A 6,000-nucleotide genomic window follows, 5' to 3' on the forward strand; every position below is an offset into this window, starting at 1 on the left:
TGCATGAAATGAAAACAATGCCTTAAAAGTCTTCAACTTGCCCTAAAGAACGTATACATTATACGGAAGTTAAATGCAAACATATACGTTCAAAAATGTGCTTCTCTAAAAATGATAAACATGCACAAAATTTAAAAAAAAATGCCAAAAAACAGAAATATACACATTTAAAAGGACTGAAGTATGGCCTAACCAAAAAGAAAAATATGCAGTCAAACTAAAAAAGATGCGCAGAAAATGAACACAGGCATTTAGAAATGCAAAAATATGCATTTAAAAAAGCTTAAAATATGCATTTAAAAACGCTTAAAATATGCATTTAAAAACGCTTAAAATATGCATTTAAAAACGCTTAAAATATGCATTTAAAAACACTTAAAATATGCTTAAAGTGCTAAAATATGCAACTACATAGGCACTTATGCATTTGCATACAATCCGGTCTCTAACCATCACACTTTTTCCACTTATATTTCACTTGAAAGCTTTATTTCTTCACATGTGAATTTTTTTCACAGCATTCTTTAGAGATTTATTGATCACCTCTTCTACTCAAATTTGCTCAAACCGTTTCCCCCTTCAAACATCTCAGAGCTGAAGGGGTAGGGGGCTGAAACCACTCTGTTAGTGAATGTGTACGTAACGTTTTTAGAATCATAACGAACTTTACAGAACATAATGAACCATAGGAAACACCGGAAAAATCTCAAAATTCGAATAACTAAAAAACATAGCCATGGAAAATATTCAAATTTCTATGGATTTAGTACAACTCGCGTGCACCTCAAGCGAAACATTTCTTCCATCTAAAACGCCGTATATATATAAGTCTCAGTCCATAATCATCAGGCTGAAATCTCAAATCCCAATGACCCTAATCATCACTTCCCACGACTACTCCGCTGGAAATACACGAATTTCTAAAAGTTCCGACTCATAAATTGTCCACCTAGAGGGTTAATAGCTCCGACAGAACATAGCCAAACATGAATATTCATATTTCTCGGATACATTTAGCAACAGAAGCAATTTCAACCAAGGAGAAAATATGAATATATATATATAATATTTGTCGAAGAGTTCGGTTCCGATATATATATATATATGCATTACCCCCTTTTACAAGCATGTTGAAAACGGTTTTTAATGCACGCGAGGCTTCAAAGAGATGACTTTGTCGAACAGAATCGATATACGCGCTACGCCAACCAACTTACTTTGCTGCCATCCCGTATTTAAGTCACGCGACATGCATATTCATAACACCGCGATGCATGTCCGCTGTTAATTATTCTGCCACGATGTATCTAATTCTTCGCTTGGCCAAATCCTCAACTACTTTCGGCTTGAATTCGTATTTCAATAAAATGAGATCCGAAATATATATCCTCGTTCGTACGTATAGATCAAAACAGGTTGAATACTCAAATATTCATGTATTATACGCGTGGCGCTTCGATGACGGTGATTATAACTACGAGAGTGCATGTGTGTGTGTATATAGATCATGCGAGATGTCACGCAAATGTGATCAGAGGAGCAACTCGGGATTATTACGTATTGACAGGAATGATATTACGTACTAGTTACTGTATGAGTTTTATATACAGTCATCCGCATGTGTAAATTTTGGGAACAAAGAGATTTTGGGTCTCAGTAATGCCAACTTAGGAGTCAAGACTTTACATGATTTGAGACTGAGCATGCATGGGAATTTATGTCTCAGGAAATATATGAAAATTGTGTGAGAATGTTTCCAGTGAAATTTTGAACTTTTTAAAGCAGGGGATGCTCAATCTTTTGATGAGCACGGATAACTTAACCCCCCTAAGTGACAATGACGAGATGTCTCGCCTATAACTTCGCCTTCGTTAATATCGTTAACATTGCCTCGTATAACGACAGTTCGAGATACAGTCGGACCCCGCAATAGCAAACCTGATTCAACAAATTCCTTGATTTAACGAATTTTTTTCTGAAATTCTGACAAAAAATAAAGGTTAAACCCCGTTTAACGAACAAAAATCCAGGATGTAACGAATTTTATTCGAACCCTCCTCAATTTGGTTTTTTTTATTCCTAATTCTCGTCGCCTAAGAAGACAACTAAAAAATTTGACTTTCCGGGATTTAACCTTCAGTTGTTCTTCAGCCCAGGGTTACACTATAAGTTTTATAAAAGTCTGATAAAACTTGAAAAATGAAGCCAATAATCATATCAGTTACATTCGTGCAAATTCAACCGGTAAGCTCCCATTGCAATACGGAAAAACATCATTAAATGCCGATAAAATGGTTTTCCCTCATTTAATTCTGTTTTTTTTTTTTCCAAATTTCCTCCGTTTTTCGAATTCGAGAAGATCTCAGTGAATATTGCACTTAGAAGCGTGGAATTTTTGTTTAGTTGGCATCAAGAGAAACAGGGCACCAACTTTTCAACTGGGGTTTTGGACAAACGGGAACGGTATAATTTTTTTTTTCACTTCAATAACTATACAACCCCTTGAAACATGAATGACATATCTGCGTTATTGGATACTTTTCTAATTGGACGTATGATCTACGGTTCGCCAGCAAATTGGCATACGCCCTGTTACCTGTGCACCATGTATGTACTGTATTTTAACGTGTATAAGGAACCCCTTGATTTTATTGGGCCTAAAATTTGGAGAAAATGTTAAAAGATATATCTATATCCATGTACAAGAAACCCCTCCTATTTTCGGGACTCATTTTTGCCAGAAAGGCGTTCCTTACACGCACGTTAAAATACGGTGTATATATGATATATATACATACAGGGTGATTCAAAACGCAACGTACAAATTTTTAGGGGAGGTAGAAAATACAAAAACAAGACAGAATCACAAAAATAAAACAGGACAGAATCCCCCCTTTTTTTGTGCATAATTGTGGATGGTTAGAACTTTGAGGACTTCTGAAAGTTAACGTGTACACGTACTGTCCTCGTGTAAAAGTATCGCTGAATAAAGAGTTTTTCCCACCCATGATTGGCTTGTCATTTCTGCATCATCGTTTATCCTCCAGCTGATCAGGTTGGGGTTTCTGCTCATGCATTCCTATATGCGTTTCTGTTTTGTTTTTGTATTTTCTACCTCCCCCGAAAAGTTTGTGCGTTGAGTTTTGAATCACACTGCATATATTTTTAGTTCATGTCAAATAAATTGTAACATCAATCACCAAAGTAAGTAGCTTTTAAAATTTTCCGTTTCGAGTTTGTTTACGCTGCTGATCACGTCGACCCCGAATTAGCGATTTCCTCGATTTAGCGAATAAAACCGTCGGTCTTCGACTCTATCTCGCTTCGGTTGTCGGTGAATTTTCCTAGCGGTGAATTGTTGTCGGTGAATTTTCCGTAAACCGATAGGCTGGGAGGTGGTGATGGGAAACATGTTCGTGGAAAAAACATGCTTTACAGAGAACTCTTCTCTGTTACTAGTTATTGCCGAAATAAGAGAGTTTTACCGAAGCGAGATAGAGTCGAACATCGGAAGACCGACGGTTTTATTCGCTAAATCGAGGAAATCGTTAATTAGGGGTCGGCATGATCAGCGGTTTACGGAAAATTCACCGACAACAATTCACCGCCATGAAATTCACCGCTAGTAAAATTCACCTTCAGATAATTCACCTTCAGATAATTCACCTGTAGGAAAATTCACAGCTAGGAAAATTCACCGACTAACAATTTACCGACAGTGAAAAAAGTGGTAAAATATGCATTTAAAATATGTAAATATTCACTAAAAACTGCCAAAATCTGCACTTGAATATGACAAAATCTGCACTTTAATATGACAAAATCTGCACTTGAATATGACAAAATCTGCACTTGAATATGACAAAATATGCACTTGAATATGACAAAATCTGCACTTGAATATGACAAAATCTGCACTTAAAAATGTTAAAATATGCATTAAAAACCATAACATCTGCGTAAAAATTCCAAAATATACACTAAAGAAATCTAAAATGTTAAAAATTCCGAAATGCGCACCAAAAAATGAGAAAATATGCATTAAAAAAATCACCATGCAAAAAAAGCAGATATGTTTCTAAAATGCATATTTTCTATTTGTGTATTCATTTACAAAAAAAATATTCCCACTTATGTATACACTGCACATATGCAAATAACTTGTACATTTTTTTGTTCAGACCGGGATTACAGTATAAATGTTTTATTAAAATTATTTTATAAAACTTGCAATATCAACTCTAAACTGGAATAGGCCTACTTCATACTTCAAAATAAGTCCAGTTGAGATAAGTTAATATATATTTTTTTTATTTTCATTTAATAGGGAGATCCTCCAGTTGAACTTGAATAACATTGGAACATAGGCTAATGAATATTGACCATGACCTATAGTTTTGATAAGTGCATGGTCGCCCATTTAGGTTCAAACAACCCACGTTTCACTGAAGAGTTGGGATGTATAAGTGATGATAAGTGATGTATAAGTGTACAAGATCTACGAAATAATGGCATTATACCCTGATACAACTAGGGTTACGAATTAGGGAATTCTCATTGATGAATGGCTTAGGTTTTCTCAGTATTGTTCAGCGGTGGTCAAAAAGTGTGAATAAAAAATGCGGTTTCATTCTTAAAAAGGTCTCCGCATTCTCTTAACGACACTCTAATGCTTTCCCGAGGCTTAACTCCTAGACTGGAGTATGCCATGAGGTTATGGAAACCATACCTCCAGAGGGACACAGACTTTGTTGGGGGGGGGAGGTGCAGAGAAGAGCTGACGTGCTGTTGTTGGCATACAAGGTTTCAGCTATCGACAAAGACTTGATTTCTTGGATATACTTGCATTGGAAGAACGCAGGTGTCGGGGGAGGGAATATGATCAAAGTGTTGAAGTTTTGCAAAGGGATGGAAAGGAGGGACAATGAGTTATTAATATACCGTCAATCAACTATATCGACAAGGGGACACCTGCTGTATCGTTTAGTGAGGGACAATTCCAGCATGGTGGTGTCGCAGGGAGTTTTTATCAAATAGGTTTGGAATAACTGATAAATAAATGGAATAGCTAATCTCCGGGGGTCGTGAATTGATACGTTTATAAAGGAGTATGATAGACACAGTGGTATAAATCGAGAAGCCACCCATACTTACATAAGACAACCGTAAATATTCTTTATGGGCAGTGCATTATACATTTAAACTGAAGAGCCAAAAAAACTGGTACAGGCATGCGTATGCAAATAAAGAGATATGGAACCAATCAGAGTACGGCGCTGCGGTCGGCAACGCCTTTATAACGCAACAAGTGTCTGGCATAGTTGCTAGATTGGTTACTGCTGCTACAATGGCAGGTTATCGAGATTTAAGTGAGTTTGAACGTTTTGTTATAGTCGGCGCATGAGAGACGGGACATAGCATCTACGAGGTAGCGATGAAATTTGGATTTTCACGTACGACCATTTCACGAGTGTGCCGTGAATATCGGGAATCCGGTAAAAAATCAAATCTACGACATCGCTGCCGCCGGAAAAAGATCATGCAAGAACGGGACTGACGAGAATCATTAAACGTGACAGACGTGCAACCCTTCCGCAAATTGCTGCAGATTTCAATGCTGGGCCATCAACAAGTGTCAGCGTGCGAACCATTCAATGAAACATCTTCGATATGGGCTTTCGGAGCCGAACTCGTGTACACTACACGACGCAAAGCTTTACGTCTCGCCTGGGCCTGACAACACCAACATTGGACTGTTGAGGACTGGAAACACGTTGCCTGGTCTGACGAGTCTTGGTTCCAATTGCTTCGAGCTGATGGACGTGTACGGGTATGGAGACAACTTCATGAATCCATGGACCCTACATGTCAACAGGGGACTGTTCAAGCTGGTGGAGGCTCTGTGATGGTATGGGGCGTGTGCAGTTGGCGTGATATGGGATCCCTGATACGTCTAGATACGACTCTGACAGGTGACAAGTACGTAAGCATCCTGTCTGA

Source organism: Pholcus phalangioides, unplaced genomic scaffold (assembly GCF_987345545.1).
Source record: "Pholcus phalangioides strain wild (caught in Gottingen) unplaced genomic scaffold, Ppha-v1.0 ptg000008l_1, whole genome shotgun sequence".
Lineage (NCBI taxonomy): Eukaryota > Metazoa > Arthropoda > Arachnida > Araneae > Pholcidae > Pholcus > Pholcus phalangioides.